The sequence below is a fragment of the Carcharodon carcharias genome, chromosome 20 (assembly GCF_017639515.1).
Source record: "Carcharodon carcharias isolate sCarCar2 chromosome 20, sCarCar2.pri, whole genome shotgun sequence".
Classification (NCBI taxonomy): domain Eukaryota; kingdom Metazoa; phylum Chordata; class Chondrichthyes; order Lamniformes; family Lamnidae; genus Carcharodon; species Carcharodon carcharias.
Window position 1 is genome coordinate 109,659,616 of NC_054486.1, and position 19,975 is coordinate 109,679,590.

The following is a 19,975-nucleotide window of genomic DNA, read 5'->3' on the forward strand; positions in this document are numbered from 1 at the left end:
AGGATGGGTAGCTATGCCACCAACCAGGCTTCGGCGACAGTGGTCAGCGCCAACGCCCTTCAAAAAAGGACAGCCACCTGGCGCTGCCAGATGATGAATGACCTCCTTCATTCTGCCAGGGTAAGTCACTCTTCTCATCACTCTCAACTCACACATTCACAAACTCATCACACACCCACAGGGCCCTCCATCACTGCCAGATCAAGGGACATCACCATTCACTTTCTCACACAAACTGTCATTGTCCTCATCCCATCCATGGGACCACTCACCACCCACAGATGCCAAGCATACTTATCATCTGGCCCGACAGGCGTCCTGCTTACACTCTCTCCATCTCTATTAGCGTAGGACAAGCTGGCACACAACACGAGGGAGAGGTCATAAGACTGGTGGAGCAATGCTTGAGATTAAGGTCCATACCAACTTTGAAAACAGAGCCATCCAGCTGGCCAGCGACGATCTGGACCAGTCCTGTACTGATGGTGAGGTCGGCGGTGTATTACCAAGTGAGGGTCCAGCAGTGCAGCAACCATCAGACAACCATGCTATGAGTGATTTCTCCTGTTTCACAGGCCACTGCCTTGCACCAATCATCTCCCTTTACTTCCACAGGCACATCTGGGAAGCAGCCGGAGTGTCCATGACCCAGGGCCTCCAAACAAGCCTTAAAAGACACCTCGGAAGAGGAATCTGAAGGCACCCTCCTTGAAGTCCCATCACAGCATTAACCCACACCCTCCACCAGCGCAGACTCTCACACCTCAGCAAGACTTAGCTTTAGAACAGCCTCGGGATCACAATCTGGTGAGCATATTGCACTATCTGGTTCACAGCAGGCGGCGACAGGGACTTCCCTGGTGTCCGACACACTGAGGGCTGTTGGGAGGCCAGAAATTTGCTGAGTCAGAGTAACAAGACGAGCCTCTGGACTAGGTCATGTCACAGTTGTTGGAGCTGCAAAGGCAAGCTCAGGAAGGGCTGTCCATTGCACTCCTCAGATTGCAAGGCATGATACGAGTCCATCCACTTTCAGACTTGAGATGATAGCAGGCTGGCACTAATGCACCGAGGTCAACACTGGTAGGATGGCAGCTACCATGGTGACCTTGACCTAGGACGTCACTCCTGCGAGGGCTAATTTCATCGCTGATGCTATAGTTGGCCTCCAATAGTGTGTACGCGAGAGGGGTGCCGGGTAGCCCGATCTCACTCCAACTACCCCTGCTCCTCAAGCAGTCAACCTGGGGCCCTCAGACACCCATAGGGAGGAGGATCAGCAGGTGCACACTCCGGGTCCATCCATCTAGGTGACTCCGAAGTGACTGGCCCATCCGACTCCCCTCTTCCTGTGACCTCAGCAGCTCCAGCTCCACAGGCCAAGGAGGATGCACTGCCTTACAGCAGGGCCTTGAAAGGAGGCCGGGGCCCTCCAAATCTTGGCCTTCTGGAGGATACTTGCCAACGTCATCACAGTCAGGGCATTGCGGTCAGCAGGCTGTCTCCACCTCCGCTGTGGATGTTGGGAAGCACCAAGACGTAGCGGCAGGGCTAGGAAAGTTAAGAAGAATTAGTTGCACAGTCTGGGCACAGGTGCTAATCACTTGTACTATTGTTAATAAACTCCCAAGAATGTCTCCCTGCCTACAGCTCCTTGTTCTTATGAACAGTGTTCTTGTCACTTAGATGTGAAACCTTTTCGCATAAGGTAAAGGCAGGTGTCTCAGTCCAGGGCCTCTTCCCCATGCAGTCTCTGGACCAAAGTGATAGTGCGGCCTCACACTCCCTGGAAACATTACTGATGCCTGCACCTTGATGGTACCGGTCATTGCCGCCAGAATGTAGTAGGCAGGTGTCACAGAGTTCTCTCATTCTCTCTGGGTGCTCTCAGCACCTTTAAGGTGGGGCTGCCCCCTTCTCTTCAGCATCTGTGACCACTGATGCTGTGCTCCTGAAGGGCTCAGGTGCTGAAGGCAGACAAAGGATCAGATGTTTCTAAAGTTTCATGGCTGCGTCTCTATGATATGACCCTGATCACAGAGCACAAGCGATCTGCCCTCGCCAGACAGGAGTCAGACATTCTCAGAGTCTATGTGAAGATCTATGGAGTGTCCTCACTGCATGTCGTCATCATCATCATCCTCCTGCAATCGAGCAACTATCAGGGCCTCCACTGTATCTCCATGACAGGAGCATTCTCACAAAGGGTATTGGAGCTGCCATAAGCCAGACTGGAGTCAAATGTTCACAGATGGGGTCACCTCACTGCATGTCGTCATCACCCTCCACAAATCTGGCAGCTATGAGGGTCCCCCTGAGCGAGCCTGCCTCGTCTAGCCAGTGCAAGGGCCTCATCCCCGTCATCATTGCCTCCGAGGGCCTCCTCACCTACATCCCCGTTGGCATCCTCATCAGAGGCGAACTGCAGCTCTTCCATCTCCTCCTCAGCCAGCTCGTCTCCCCATTACAACCTGGCACTGCAAAGGGCGCAGCAGATGATGATGCAGCACGACACCCTGCACACACTGCAGGGCTCTACCGGACCTGTCCAGGCACCGGAACCTCACCTTCAGGATGCCAATGGTCTGCTCCACTAAGTTGCGAGCTGCAGCATGAGCCACATTATACCTTCGCTCTGCTGCGGTCTGAGGCAGCCGCACGGGTGTCATCAGCCACAGCCTCTGCGGAGAGCCCCTGCCCCCAAGGAGCCAACCCTGCAACTTCTGTGGACCCTGGAAGGCTTCAGGGGTCTGTGGCCAACTGAGGCTGTAGGAGTTGTGTACACTCCTTGGAAACTGTGCGCACACCTGCAGGATACGTTTTTCTTGGTCACACACCAGCTGCACATTCAGCGAATGGAACCTCTTATGGCTGATGTAGTTCACCGTGTTGCGACAGAGGTCTGAATGCCGCGTGAGAGCAGCCGATCGCACCCTGAACCTGTGAGAAACCAGAGATCTGGGTAAATCCAATCGCGCTTGCATCCTGGCTGCCCTGGTTCCAGGCAAAATGCACAATGTTGTGTGCCCTCGAAAAGATGGCATCTGTGGCCACATGGATGCAGGTGAGATTCCACAGAGGTCACCTGTGGAGCCTTGAAAGGAGCCACTGGCGTAGAAAGTGAGTGCCTTAACGATTCCCGGAGAGTGCTGGCCACCACTTGGATGGCCAAAGATTAGTGCGCAGCACGGCTGCCTGAAACCCCACCCACCTCCACCCTAGGCCACCTGGCCGATTAGCAGCAGATTTGCCCATTGGACTGCATGCTGTGCTCTCAGCTCAGGCAATCTCCTAACCCACACTGCAAGGCTGCACTGTTAGCTTGAGCCATAGGGGAGACTGCTCCAAACTGGGATGCTGACATTGCAAGGGTCTGTGAGCACCTCCAGCAGTGACTGCTCCATGGCCAGCTTTTGCAAGGAGATGGTACAATGTGCCCAGTCGTCCAACTGTTCTGCCGTCCACTAAAATGCTCATGACTTGCAGTCTGTGCCGGAGTGGTGAGGTTGGGACGGAGTGGGGGAAATCTCTGTGGTGGGGGTGAAAAGCTTTGGAGCACTTGGTGGCTTTGATGCCCAACAGCTAGAAAGCCCAACTCCAACCACATCAATGCCACTTCACCTGAACTGTCTGAGGTGCAGAGGAATGGTCACTTTATACAGGTTTCCCTAATGCGTGGCCACTTCCCTCGCCCACCCTATCCTCCAACTCCAAATGCTTGTGCGCTATATTCAACAGCAGGCCCTGGACCACCCCCCACAAGTTGCCTCAACAGCAGGGCTGACCTTGCCACTGCCACCCTCCGCACCCGCCCCCCCCCCCCACCCCCCCCCACCCCCCACCCCCACCCCAATTGAAGAAAAATCAAATCTGATCTCAATGTTTTCATGTCGCCTCAATGTCAGGGCTGCCCTTAACACCGACACCCCACCACCCCTCAAGCTTGAAGTCCAACAGGCGTCCTGGTAAGCACTGCACAACATTACTGTGTACTCACCTCTGAGTTCCCCTCAAAGTGCAGGCCGCCAAGTGCACATTGCTTACATTCTGTTGTGAAACACGTCGGCGTGCTTTCCCACACATGTGAGCGGAAGATCCAGCCTGGGAGTTAGGCGGGGAGGTGTTTGGAATGATTCCAGTTGGCTGGCCTGGTAATGATATGTTGATGTATTACAATGAGGTTCCTGATGTCTGATGGCAGGATATGCAGCCATCCATCAGCGGGCTCAGCGGACAATTGCGAACTGGTTTCCCACTGTTGTAAAATCAATTGCGCCACATTGTCCGCTCACGCCACCGATCACGGCCAATGCCAGTGGGCACGGAAAATTCCGCCTCGTGTCTCAAATTATTTACACACTGAACCCCAAAGTGTTATTTTCTAAAGAAAAATTAGAACTAATTTACATGTAAATGAATCAATAGTATCTGCTTTCACCACCTCCCTAGGAGTCTGCTCCATTAGATCTGCCACTCACTGAAACATTGAGATCAGATTTGATTTTTCTGCAATTAGAGTAGAGGCTGTGTCCTCTGGTTCTGGAAAAGGTGAAACAACTGGTCATGGTCATTTTAGAATTCTAAAAACAGCAGCAAGCATATCACCTCTCAACCTTCTGTGTCTATCCCAGTGAGATCATGCTCAATTTACAGAACCACAATGTGGGGGTACAGTGGCATTATGGTTGTCACTGGACTAGTAATCCAGTCATGAGCTAATGATTTGATGACATGAGTTCACCAAGGCAGCCAGAGCTTTAAATTCAGTTAATTAAATAAATCAGAATAAAAAGCCAGTATCAGTCATGGTGATCATGACACTACCAGATTGTAATAACTGGTTCACTATCATCTGTTAGGAAACAAAATCTGCTGTCCTGGCCTAGATGTGAACACAGACCCACAGCAATGTGACTGATTCTTAACTGCCTCTGAAATGGCCTAGCAAGCAAACTGTTGTATTCAAGGCAGCAACTCACCATCACCTTCAAGGACAATAAGCGCTGGCTTTATCAATGATATTCACATCAAACAAATGAATAAGGAAAAACTCCTCAATCCAATCTTTCCATCACCTCAAGCATTCTGGATGCTTACTACTATATTTCCATTCCAGGATGGGAGTATGTAATTTATGCTAGCATTCCAGTACAACACCAGAGGGATGCTGCACTGTCAGAGGTGTTGTCCTAAAGATAAGGTGTCAAACTGAAGGCCTGCCTTGTCTGCCTAATCATGCATTCCAAGCAAATAGTAAAAGATCCCATAAGACTCCTGAAAGAGCATAGAGTTTGGCCACTGGGCTGAATAATCCTGCCTTAACCAATACAAAAATACTCATACGTTAGTCGTATCTGGGCCTTGGCAATGTTTCAACTGAAGTGCTACCTTTAATATTGCTCTTCATTATTAGTTAAAAAGATATGCAAGGATTGGAGAAGATCTGGAAGAGGGCATAAGACTAATTCCTGAACATGTGGAAGGGTTGTGCTCCCTGAGACTTTACTCTGAGAAAGAGGATGATGAGTCTGGAGAATTTAGATGCAAGAATCATGACTCAAAAATAGGAGGATACAGCTAAAGTTAAGAATGTCAAAAGAAAGCTGGAGCTTTGGACAACATTTATTTTGGGTAATAGGGTGACAGTAGGTGTTAAATTCCTCTCCCTTCGCACAGAAATTAGTTTTAGTTTTTCTCGCCACATACCCATCAATCCTGGCTCTTTCTAGCACTTTTGAGTTATTTATCCCGATTATCCATTCTTCTGATGGGCCTGACTTTTCATATGGGCTCACAAGACAACACCCGTCCTCCTAAAAAAAAAATCATTCCTCTCACACTAGTGCTCATTTCTCCATTTCCGCCTAAACCAGAGTGTGGGTCCCGACACAAAGAAAACTTTTAAAAGCTGGAGTTTGGACAACTAAGCTTAGAAAATGAGAATACCACTGATGGTGCACAGAATCTCATCTTTTCACAAAATCAAAAGAGGTACTGAAAACATTACAACTTGGACTGAAACGCCATAGCATCATTTATACAAGTGCAAGTCCAAACACAACATTGGCTTGTAACTATGCCGCTCCTTCCTACAATCTGTGGTTTGACTTGAAATCATACTCCAGATTAATCATTCCCATTCCACCTGATATCCTCTATGCCTGAATAAGGGCTCCTCTGATTCTCCTCATTTTAAGAATGAGCAATCTTAGTTTTCAACCCTTTAATGTTAGGGTAAAAGCAAAAAACTGCGGATGCTGGAAATCCAAAACAAAAACAAAAATACCTGGAAAAACTCAGCAGGTCTGGCAGCATCTGCGGAGAGAAACACAGTTAATGTTTCGAGTCCGAATGACCCTTCAACAGAACTAAGTAAAAATATTTCACCTCTCTTCTATTTTTACTTAGTTCTGTTGAAGGGTCATGAGGACTCGAAACGTCAACTGTGCTCTTCTCCGGCGATGCTGCCAGACCAGCTGAGTTTTTCCAAGTATTTTTGTTTTTGCTTTAATGTTAGGGATCAGCTTTGTGATCACTTTCTGCACCATTTCCAAGACTTGTTCTTTATAATAAAACCATGTTAACTCCGCTTGATTGCATTAAAGAGAAATAGTATTTGACAAATTTATTAGAGTTCTTTGAAGATGTAACAAGCAGGGTAGGTAAAGGGGAAATCAGTAGATGGGGTGTATTTGGATTTCCAAAGGCTATTCGATAAGATGCCACAAAACGGTTACTGCACAAAACAAAAGCTCACGGTGATGAGGCAATATATTGGCATGGATGGAGAACTGGCTAATTAAGTAGAGTCAGGATAACTGGGTTATTTTCAGGTTGGCAAACTAATCAGAAGTGCCACAGGGATCAGTCCTGGAGCCTCAACTATTTAGAATCTATATTAATGACTTGGATGAAGGGGCAGAGAGTAATGCTAACAATAAAAAGATAGATAGGAAAGCAAGTTGTGAGGAGGACACATAGGTCTGCAAAGGGTGAGAAAATCTGGCAGATAGAGTATAATGTGAGAAAATGTGAGGTGAGGAATAGAAAATCAGAATAATTGAAAATTTACAGCACAGAAAGAGGCCACTTGGCCCATCATGTCTGCCCTGGCCAAAAACAAGCCACCCAACCTAATCCCACTTTCCAGGATTTGGTCCATTGCCCTGCAGGTTATAGCACTTGAGGTGAATATCCTGACACCTTTTAAATAGTAAGGGTTTCTGCCTCTAGAGTGAGCGTTTGAGGAATTAATAATGGAAAAAAAAGGAAATGGCAGAATTGTTGACAGGTATTTTGCGTCTATCTTAATTGTAGAAGACATAGAAAACTTACATATGAGCGTACGAAAAAAGTAGGCCATTTGGCCCCTTGAGCCTGCTCCACCATTCAATAAGATCATGGCTGATCTACTCGTTTTGAATTCCACATTCCCATCTACCTCCAATAACCTTTGATTCCCTTGCCTAACAAGAATCTATCTACTAAGACAAAAGCAAAATACAGCGGATGCTGGAAATCTGAAACAAAAACAAAAATAGCTGGAAAAACTCAGCAGGTCTGACAGCATCTGTGAAGAGGAAGATAGAGACAAACCCTGTCTTCCTCTCCAAAGAACCTATATACCTCTGCCTTAAAAATATTCAATGATCCCACCTTCAACACGTTTGGAGGCAGAGAGTTCCAAAGTTGCACATCATACCTCATTTGCCACCTGTTTTATGAGCTTAGGATGAAGTCTATCTGGACCCAGAGACCAGTTTGCTCAGTATCACTTCCCTAGTGATTGTAATTTCACCAAGTTCCTCTCTCCCTTCCACCGTCTGATTTACAGCTATTTCTGGCATGTTATTTGTATTCTGAGGACAGAAGCAAAATATTTGTTCATTTCATCTGCCATTTCCTTACCATCTATTAACTCCCCACTGTCACTCTATAAAGGATCAACACTCAACTTTACTCTTTTCCTTTTTAAATACCTGTAGAAACTCTTGCTGTTCGTTTTTACATTTCTAACCAGCTTCTCATGCTAATCTCTTTCTCCTGATTAAACTTTTACTCATTCTCTGCTGTTCTTTATATTCTGAACAATCATGAGCTGCCACTCATCTTTGCACAGTTATATGCTTTTTCCTTAAGTTTAATGCTTTCCTTAAATTCTTTTGTTAACTACAGATGGTGGGTTCTCCCCTTAGAATTCTTCTTTACAGTGGGAATATACTTATCCTGAATATTCTGAAACATCCCTTTAAATGTCTGCCACTGCTTCTCTATTGATCTAACCTCTAGCCTAGTATCCTAGTTTACTTCAGCCAGCTCAGCTTTCATGCCCACATAGTTGTCCTATTTAAGCTTAAGGTACTAGTTTTAGACCCAGTCTTCTCCCTTTCAAACCAGATGCTAAATTTAATCATGTTATGGTCGCTGCTACCTAGGGTGCCTTCACTTGAGGTCATTAATTAATCCTGTCACATTACACAACACAAAATCTAATATAACCTGCTCTCTGAATGTGTTGCTCTAAGAAACTATCTCAAAAGCATTCAATGAACTCCACATCCAAGCTACTACTGCCAATGATTTTTTCAGTTTGTAAATATATTAAAATCACCCAGGATAATTGCTGTCCTTTTGTCACAAATACCCAATATTTCTTGAATACTTCATCCTACATTGTAGTTACTGTTATGGGACCTTTAGGCCACTCCCACTAATGACTCCTTTCCCCTACTATTCCTCATCTCCATCCAAGCCGATTCTATATCCTGATCTCTCAAACCAAGGTCATCTCCAACTATTGCACCAATGCCACCTTTAACAAACAGTGCTACCCCTCCACCTTTACCTAGCTTCCTATTCTTCTTGAATATCATATGCCCCTCAATATTCAGGACCCAATCCTTGTCATCCTGCAGCCACATCTCCATAATGGCCATCATATCATATCATTCAATCTGCACTTTCAATTCATTTACTTTGTTATGAATGCTACACGCATTCAGATCCAGAGCCTTTAGTTTTGTCTTTTTGTTATCTTTGTAACATCTGGTCTTGACTGTTGATGTATTCTTGGTTTTATTTCTCTGTCCCTTCCTGCTACTCTATGACCCTCATTTCCCATATTATTATTACGCTCTCCTGCCTTGAATATCCTACTGGATTTGCCACATCTATCCAAGCTTGAACCCTCACCCCACCTTGGTTTAGTTTAAAGCCCTCTCTACTTCCCTAGTTAAGCGATTTGCAGGAACACACGTCCCAGCATGTTTCAGGTGGAGGCCATCCCAATGGTACAGCTCCCACTTTCCCTAGTTACTGGTGCCAGTGCCCCACAAACCAGAACCCACTTCTCACACACCAGTCTTTGAGGTACACATTTATCTCTCTAATCTTATTTGCCCCATGACAATTTGCACGTGGCTCCGGTAACAATCCAGAGATTACTACCTTTGAGGTTCTGCTTCTTAATTTGGTACCTAGCTTCTCATACTGACTACGCAGAGCCTCCTTCCCTAGTCTCCCCTATGTTGTTGGTACCTATATGGACCATGACAACTGGATCCTCCACCTCCCACTGCAAGTTCCTCTCCAGCCCTAAGCAGATGTCCCAAACCCTAGCACCGGGCAAGCAACAGTCATTTAGACTCTTGCTCTTTGCTGCAGAGAACAGTGTCAATCCCCCTCACTGTACTGTCCCCTACTATCACTGCATTCCTATTTGTTCTCCCCGCTTGAACGGCTTCCTGTACCACGGTGCAATGGCCAGCCTGCTCATCCACCGCTTTCATCCTCACAGGTTGTGAGCACCTCAAACCTGTTTGACGATTGCAAAGTCTGAGGTCCCTCCACTACTGTCTGCTCAGTCCCTTTACCTGACTCACTCATGGTCACATCCTCCTGTCCCTCACTGCTGACCAAAACAGACGATCCTGTTCTAAGAGGCGTGACCGTCTTCTGGGACAAAGTGTCCAGACATTTCTCCCCCTCCCTTATGTTGCGCAGCACCTGCAGTTCAGCTTCCAGATAATAATCCTGATCTGGAATTCCTCTATCTGGTTACACTTTTTAAACGTGTTTGTCCTGGATCGCCTAGGCATCCAAAAGATCCCACATTCCACAGAGGCAACATAACACCTATCCTGCCATTGTTACTTATGCTATTTAGTTCACTTAATTTAATTACTCACTTAATTAACTTAGAATAATTCCTATGTATACTACACCTCTTTCCCCCATGTACCGAATTCCCACGTGAATCTAATTCACTACTCACCCAGTCTTTGTCTCACTCTGGCATAGTCGCCTGTCTCCTCACGCATCCTTTACCAATCATACAGTTTGAAAAGTCTCTCTTATAGACCCTCTGAGTCACTAGCTAGTTTAGCTTCCTGCAGCAGCAATTACCACTTGAACCAACTGCTTTTGGGTGATTAACAGATAATTCCCATTCCAGACAATTCTCTAGTTAACAAGCTAATCCAATTTACTTGAAGGTTAGTAGTATATCAGATCTTGATTCGTAATCTATAGTTAAAACCCTGAAACTAACTTACCAGAGTTCACCATGTAAACCTAATTCACGACTCACTCAGTCTCCATCTCACTCCGACATAGTTGCCTGACTCCTCGCTCGCCCCTTACTAAGCTTCCCAAAGGTACTTGAAAATCAAGGAGATGAAAGGAAGGGAGGAAATTAAAACAATCACTATCATCAGGGAAGAGGTGCTGGGAAAACAATTTGACCTAAAGGCTGACAAGTCTCCAGGATCAGCTGCCTGCATGCTAGGATCTTAAAAGTAGCTGCAGAGATAGTAGAGGCATCTTATAATCTTCCAAAATTCCTTAGGTTCTGGGAGGGCCCCAACAGATTGGAAAATTGCTAATGTAACACTTTGATTCGAAAAAGGAGGGAAAAAGAAAGGAGACAGACAGAAAACAGGAAACTACAGGTCTGATGGCTTAACATCTGTCACAGCAAAATTGCTAGAATCCATTATTAAGGAGGCTATAGCAGAAAACTTAGAGAATCAGAGTAAACATGATTTTGTGAAAGGCAAATCGTGTTTAAACAATTTATTAGCATTCTGAGAAAGTAACAAGCAACATGGATAAAGAGGAAACTGTAGATGTGGTGCACTCAGGATTTCCAAAAGGCATTTGATAAGGTGCTACAAGGTTACTACATAAAATAAGAGATCATAGTGAAGGGAGTAACATATTAGCATGGATAAAGGATTGATTAGCTAACGGGAAGCAGAGATAATTTTTCAGATTGGTAAGCTGTAACTAGTGGAGTGCTACAAGGATCAGTGCCGGGACCTCAACTATTTACAATCTATACCAAAGACTTGAATGAAAAGACCCAAATGCATGGTAGCTAAATTTGTTGATGACAACAAGATGGGGGGATAAGTCAAGATAGGTAGTGAAGTAAGTTGCCAAGAGGAGGTAAAGAGACTACACAGGAATAGGGATAGGTTAAATGAGTGGGTAAAAATTTGACAGATGGAATATGTGGGAAGTATGAACTTTTCCACTTTGGCCGGAAGAACAGAACAGTAATATACTATCTAAATGGAGAGAGATTGCAGAACTTGGTGTTAAAGCAGGATCTGGGTGTCCTGGTACACGAATCACAAAGTGGAGGTACTGCAAGTGATTAGGAAGGCAAATGGAATGTTGGCATTTATTGCACAGGGGATAGATTATAAAAGTAGGGAGGCTGGCACAGGGTGTTGGTGAGATCACACCTGGAGTTGTCTATAGTTTTGGTTTCCTTATTTTAAAAACAGATTTAGATGCAGTTCAGAGAAGGTTCACTCAGCTCATTCCTGGGATGAAGGGCTTACCTTATAAAAAAGCTTGAACAGTTTGGACTTATACCCATTGGAGGGTTTAGAAGAATGGCAGGTGATCTCATTGAAACACAAGATCCTAACGGGACTTGACAGGATGGATGCAGAGGGAATGTTTCCTCTTGTGGGGGAAGACTAGAATTAGGGGACACAGTTTAAAAACAAGGGGGTCTCCCATTTAAGACAGGGATGAAGAGAACTTTTTTCTGAGGGTCTTTAGTCTGTGGAATTATTTTCCCCAGAAAGCAGTAGAGGCTGGGTTCAATAACCATTCAAGGCTGAGTTAGATTTTTGATAAATAAGGGAGTCATGGGTTACTTTTGGGGGGGTGGGGGGGGCGGTGGTGATGGTGGGGTGGGGTGGCAGTGGAGACAGGAAAGTGGAGTTGAGACCACACTTCAATTAGTCATGATCTTATCGAAGGGCGGAAATGAGCTACTGCAAGTCCTATGTTCCTGCAGATCCAACAAGTAATTAGGAAGGCAAATTTAATGCTGGCCTTTATTGCAAGAGGAATGGAGTATCAATTAGTGAAGACTTTAGAACTAGAATTTAGAAATAGGGAATCATAGCTTCAAAACAAGAGTCACCCATTTAAGATGAAGATGAGGAGGAATTTTCTCTCCCAAGGGGGTCGTGAATATGTGCAATTCTCTACCCAGAGAGCTGTAGCGGCTGAGTCACTGAATAAATTCAAGACTGAGATAGACCAATTTTTGAACTATAGGGGAAATCAAGGGTCATGGGGAGCAGGCAGGAAAGCCGAATTGAAGTCAAGATCAGATCGGCCATGATCTTACAGGATGATCGATACAGGTTTAGCATAACTTCCATACTTTTCAATTCTATCCCTCTAGAAATGAAGTGCTTAGCGCTTAAACCAGTGCTTAGTTTGCTTTATGGTCTTACTAACCTGTAATGCAACTTTTAGTGATGGGTGTATTTGTACTTCGAGATCCCTTTATGACTCTACCTCACTAGACTCGCTCCAAGTAATAAAATGCACTACCTCACATTTTTGTATTGAATTTCCATTTCCCAATTATTTGCCCATTCTGCAAGTTTATTATCATTCACCTGTAATTTGCTACAGTATTCCTCAGTATTAACTATCTTCCTTCCCTCCTCCTCCACCCCACCAACACCCCCCCGCCCCACCCCCTTTCCACACCCCCAACAAACATTTTAGAATCAGCCACAAAATTTAGAAGTAATTGTACTTTTAATTCCAAAGTCCAAATCATTAATGTAAATTGTGAACAGCAGTGGTCCCAGCACTGGTCCTTGTGGAACACCACTTCCCACCTTCTGCCATTCTGAATAACTACCTTTTATTTCAAACACTCTGCTTTCTGGCTTGAAGCCTACTAGCTATCCATTTGTCACTTGTTCCTTGACTCCACATTCTCAGATCTGATTCATTAGTCTATTATGAGGCACCTTATTGAAGTCCTTTTGAAAACCCAGACAAATTACATCCACTGTATTATCACTGTCTACTCTGTTATCTGAAGTCCAAAACATTAGTAATGCAGTGGTAGAGTTACTGGATCCCCAGTGACTAATTCTATAGAATTATGCTAATTCCAAGCTCTCCAACTCAGCTCTGCTAAGCCTTCCCACAGGAGAAAGATGGGAACAGGGGCATTCTCAGCAACTTGTTCAGTACCTCGCAATACCTGGTTTCCAAGCTGCTGTGGTACCTAGCGATGCATGAGGTGGAGTGACCAAATACATGGACAAGAAAGTTTAGGACAATGAAAAAAACAGATCTGATTTTTTTTTCACAAGCGAACCCCACGAACCCATCTTATCATATCCCCTTATCCCAATCTCCATCCAAGCACACAATTGGCTGAAACTCATTTATACTGGGAACAAGATCTCAATGCTTGACACCCCTGACTATGCCAGCCATGATCTTACTGAATGGTGGAGCTGGCTCAAGGGGCTGAGTGGCCTACTCCTGCTTCTAATTCATATGTTCATCAGATGATTACCCAGTATAATCAAGAAGCTTTTAACTGAACAAGCATTTCACAGGCCAGTTTAATTTCAATGTTGGCCAGTTTAAACCGCACAAAAAAATTAAAGGTCCTAAATTAAACCCACAAATTAAATCAGTAAGACATTACAACACTCAGAACAAAGCAGCACATGCAACATCCACACAAATCTTCATATTCCAATAGCACACACTCCCGCCCTGTTATTATAATAGCTTTGCAGCCATGCATCCTGTACACCATAACTAAGAGCAAACAACGGTGAAGGTCCCATAATTGGCACAGTCTCCATCTTAATTCTGGAAAGTATTATTAGGTCCTGAAAAACTGTCTAAGTTCAACATGAACTGGCGATATCACTCAAAGAATTTACAAGAGTGGACGAATGTGTCAGACGGATGCAGCAAGAACCATATTCCAGACACAGGGATTCACACCAAACTCTTCAATCATCACCATGTTCAAAGGTGAAACTTGAATCATGCTTCAGATAGGAAAGCGCTTTCCACCAAGGCTGCCCGTTTCATTGCTCATTGGCACAGTTTAATTTTTGAGCTACCAATGAGGCTCTGGAGTAATCCATCACTCAGACAGTGTGGAGGAAGTTTTCTGATCTAACTAATGCTGGATTTTTAAAAAATTTGTTCATGGATTGAGAGCATCGCTAGCTAGGCCATCACTTATTACCCATTCTTAATTGCCCTTGAGGTGGTGGTGGTGAGCCAGCTTCTTGAGCCGCTACAATCCATGTGGTGTAGGTACACCCACAGGACTGTTTGGGAGGGAGTTCCAGGATTTTGACCCAGTGACAGCAAAGGAACAGCGATATATTTCCAAGTCAGGATGGTGTGTGGCTTTGAGGGGAACTTGCAGGTGGTGGTGTTTGCATGTGCCTGCTGCTCTTCTAGGTGATAGAGGTCACAAATTTGGAAGTGTTGTCAAAGGAGCCTTGGTGAGTTGCTGCAGCACATCTTGTAAATAACAGACACTGCTGCCACTGTGCACTGGTGGTAGATGGAGTGGTCTCCCTGCACTGAGCGTGTTTGACTGGACAGCGCAGAGAGTTTTACTCTGTACCTAGACCCTTCTCCACCTGCCCTGAGTGTTTGATGTTATCAGCGAGCTCCATTTGCCACCCTTCACTTCGAGCGTTATAAATATTCAAAGATTTTGCTCATTGCCGACAAATTGCTTGAGTGACTGATTACAAATGCACATGATGCCCATTGGCCTAATTCACATGAACAACCACAATCTCCATAGAAGATAGATGGGGGAAACACAAACCAGGGTCAAACAGATCCACTGACAGAAATCAGCTACTCTTTAGTCCATCAAGTTACTGAAGGAGCTGCTAAACACAGATTAGCAACTTCAGTCAGAAATTCTGCATCACCATTTCCAAACTCTGCACAAAATAACCTGCCAAACATTAATGGGTGATCAAAGCATAAATGAAGAGAGAAAAAGCAAGACAAGCAAGAGGTGGCATTTGAAAGTTTAGTGACAACTTGGCCACAGAGCTCAGCAAAGTCCCATGTTAAATTCCCTGCCTATAGAGAGATGCCCAGCAAGGGATTGGTGAGGAGCATTACCAATTGATTTCTGGTCCTGTCGTAGCTCATGATCACTAGGCAATGACTTCTGTTGGAAAATGCACATCTGGACATCAGCTGAGGAGGAGGTTGGGATGATGCTGTAATCACCCTTCTGCAGTTTAGTAAACATGTGTCTGGGCTCCAATGATGTACTGGAATGTCACCTGTTACATGTACTGCCTTCAAGGAATTGAGTAGAACATTGCAAGTTAATTTTCCCCAAAAACAATTAACGAACACAGGACACATTTTTCCATTTTCCAGTGTGTCCTCACAAACTACTTCAGACTAGTAACGTTTGGCCAGGCTTTTAATTTATTAAACAGCTTTATGCAGTAAAAGGCAGGGCTCCTCTGCCTATGAAACTCCATTAATTACTATAAGATCCAGTTCGATGCCATTAGACTGGAGCCTGCCAGGCACATGAGCTAATGCTACAATCTCGATTTGGAGTCTCCAGGGACGACATCAAACCATGTGCTCAGAGGCCAGCAGATCTTTCGCCCACTGATTAAGGATCGAGAGAGCAGCCCACAAAGTGAAAAGAAACAACAATAGGGACATGTTGATGAGCTTTATAAAGGGATACAGGAGTGATTAACAGGGGTGGGTTTAAGCTGCTTACACAATTTGTTGTGTTTCAGCAACTTCCCTGTCCAAGGTATAAAAACAGGTCGCTCAGACCCTGAACAATTCTGCAGCCTCCACAGTCTTACTGTTGCGAATGAGGGCATCGACAATGAATAGAACAGTTTACCCTCCAAATATCGTCAACAATATTTGACAATGCTTCATGGTCAAGGTCTACAGGTTCTGTTACTCTACATTACAGCTTTTTTTTTGAGAAAAAAAATAATGCAGAGTGGGGGAGATTAATCAAGCTTGTCCCATGGAATGACACTCAGCTGTTTACTTAATTGTAAACTGGTCTTCAAACCCCCCTCTCCAATGAAAAGTGACTCCCTTCAAGGTCACCCCTAAAATAAATACAAAATCCTGAAGGAATCCTTTAAGAATCAGGTCTCAGCAAACACTAGATCAATACTGAGCAAAAATGTCACATCTGCGCAGATTCATTTCCAATTCTCCTCCACTGTTAACTCCTTTAATTTCCTTCCCTCACCCATACAAACTAGGTCTCACTATGATCAAATAACATCACAAGCCTCCAGTGAGTCTCCATTGGAAGAATTATGCTTTTATATAGTAGTATTCAGTGCCCACATTTCGAGGGGGAGAGGTGGTTCTGGTGGTTATAACATGCCATTATTCAATCACAGGAAAACGTGTACACAAACCACCGACATCCTTCAGCTCATCAATTAAGTAACTCAATAGTAACTTTCAAAAGGGAACTGCATAAATACTTCTAAAGGAAAAAAATACAGGGCTATGGGGAAAGAGCAGAGGAGTGAGGCTAACTGGATAGTGCCAACAAAGAGCAGGCACAGGCACGATGGGCCGAATGTCCTCATTCTGTACCACGTTGCTCTGTTCCCATATAGATTAGAAAAGCTCCTCATCATCATTTAGCCACAAAGAGGGGAAAGGAGACTCATTCCAAATGAGGGGGCAAAACCTTAAAATAAGAGCAAGGCTGTTCAGGGGTAATGTCAAGAAGCACTTCTAGTTTGCAGCTATCAGTGCTAGAGACTAGAGCAGAGAAAAAAAAATCATCCAGTAACTGTCATCAACTCCCAAAACCCACAAAAATAAGTTCCTTTCAATTACTGTTCTGATCATAAAGTCCAAAAAAGTTTATATTATGTTACTTAAAATTACTTAATGTTACCTGTTACTTTATACTGGCCATTGATTCTCAGAAACAAACACACTAAACAGTAAGAATGGTAAAATAAGCCTCAATGCCCCTTCCTCTGACTGGAGAAGAGAGGGGAGCAGGAAGAGGAAGGAGAAAAGGCAGCAAGGTCACAGCCAGGGATGCTGATCAGCATCCACTAGAAAGATCTAAATTGGAAGAGATCTAGATTAGGCTCTGCCACCATGCCCAACAGTTAAACAGCCTGACAACATTCACTGAAGTTCACACATGACAAAATGGCTAGTTGAATGAAATCATGCAGCAGTTTCCAATCCTGATCATGCCCAAACTGAGTGGCCTTGCCTTCAGCTGCATAGGGTTCAAGCTTAAGAATTCCTTTCCTAAACATCTCCTCCCTGGAGACAGTGATTAAAACCGACTTCTTTGCCTACACTTTGGTCATCTGTCCTGGTAGCATCTTTTGGCTGCGTCAATTTATGTCGGATTTCTCCTCCCTATGAAGAGGCCTGGGATGTTTTACTACATTAAAGGTGGAAGATTGATGCATGTATTATCCAAGAGACTGGTAAGAAAAACTGGGAATTTCAAATTCTAGACAGTTACCAGAATTAACTTGCCTCCTCACCTGCAAAGAATGTTTAAATCAGAACACAAAAGCAAAATACAGCAGATACTGAAATAAAACAGAAAATGCTGGAAACACTCAGCAGATCAGGCAGCTTCAATAGAGAGAAAAACAATTAACTGAAAAACTTCAGTTCTGATCAAAGGTCACAGACCTGAAACATTAATTATTTCTCTCCACAGATGCTGCCTGACCTGCTGAGCATTTCTAGCATAATCAGAGCATTGCCAGAACAAGAGAGAGTGACTGCTTAATATCCAGAGTCATAGGCAGAACACCAACTGAACTAAACACCCTTACTCACCTAGTTTACATCCCCCTCCTCCCCACCAACAACTCCTCACCAATTATTCTCTCAATATACTGACTATAGCTCTCTCATGATCAATACCCTTCCAGGTCACAGTGAAGCCTACCTCCAACAATCCAACATCAGCCCCACCACTGGTTACCAAATCTCTGGAAATTGGTCTCCAAATTGGAATGCAGCTATCTAGCTTTGCTTGAAACTGGTCAAGATGAAAACAACCCTTCCCAGTTTGAACACATTTTCAGCAGCACACAAATACAGCGCAAGTGCAAAGGTCTCAGGGTCTGGATAAAACCCCAAAGCTTCTACATTCAGAGCCCTGGACTAAACTTTGGCCATTACAGAGACAGCGCTTGAGAATCCGAGCTTACTTGGCCTTGTGCAACTTAAATTTTAACCTTTTGCTGCAATTCAAGCAACGGGCATTCACTAAGTCAGCCAGTGACACCACTCTCAAGTCTCGCCTAGTTAAAGCGGCGAGCAGCTGAACCTTACAGACGCCCAGGTTCAAATCCCAGTTGTGCCGTGTTGGCTGATTAGTCAGATGGCAGCAAGGGCTTTACAATTGGGCTCAACATTCCTGGGCTCAACAGCTAACTCCTTTACAAACAGCATGCCACAGCTGCAGTACATATGATCTACAAGAATGCACTGCAGAAACTCAAAGTTACCTCAAAACACCACCTTCCTAGCAGCCTCTGCCACCAATGACTGAAAGAAGAATAAGAAAAGAAGGGTGTTAGCAGTTGCTGTTTGGGGAGACAGGTCAACTCCACTCTGCTCTCAGGCCCCACTATGTCCAGTTCCTGTAGGTTGAGAGATCTAAAACGAGGTAGTTCTGGTCTGTTCCCTCCGGTTATGCACCCATTTGTTCTGCATGCAAAGTAGCGGTGCTGATATCAAAGGTCTGAAAGCACGTAGAAAAGTGATAGTTAAATGGCTGCCCTCCTTTTCAAATATTACATATGTGTAAATAAATGTGCATCATGAAGATTGCATGTGGAACACCTGGTTTGTACAGGCAAATAATCTGAGCATCACTGAAAAGAGAGACATGTTGCTGAAGCTTTTCATCTTGCATCATCAGGACAAATGCAAGAATGCCAAATTTCAAAAGATCACAAATTATACTACAGGAGAAAAGGGTGCCGAGTGGTTGCCAAGTTGACTCTGATTGGCCAAGGCATTGCCATGGATAAAGCAAGCGAAGCACTATAGGTTCCCCAAGCTCCCAGGTAATTCAAAAAAGGTGCAGGGCTTGAAGATATTCTATTTGTTAGCTGGGACTAGGTCCCTGCATATAAATGTATGCCGCTTCTAGCAAGCGTAAATGAGCCACATGATGAGATCAACTGATTATCTTAAATTGGTTGTCAGTCCAGCTATCAGCGCACTCAGGATTGTTCAGCAAGTGCTGGCCAAGCACAGAATCACATCTAACAGTAGACACTTTGTTTTGGGACAAATAATCCTACAACAATAGCAATTTGCCACACCCAGCACAGAGATGTTGGATCAAATGGCCTCCTTCTAAGTTATATCATTACATTACGCTAAGGGTAAGAGCAGTAATATCACTATGGGAACACACACACCCCCAAGTGAAACACGATCCTCATACGGACATATGGTACTATTTCATCGCTCGAAGTCCAGGAACTCCCTACCTAAACCCACTAATGTATCATTGCGACAAGGACTGCAGTGATTCAAGATGAAGGTCCACCATCACCTTTAAATTAGAGATGGACAGTAAATGCAGCCTTGCCAGTGTTCCCCATATTCAGAGAGCAAAACG

The 19,975-nt window shown here is 44.5% G+C and overlaps 1 protein-coding gene across 3 annotated transcripts in view; it reads right to left on the reverse strand.

Moving 5' to 3' along the window:
- The window catches only part of LOC121292804 (protein jagged-2-like), a 179,239-nt gene that overhangs the window by 111,243 nt on the left and 48,021 nt on the right, over positions 1-19,975 (reverse strand). The gene's annotated exons all lie outside the window — the stretch shown is intronic.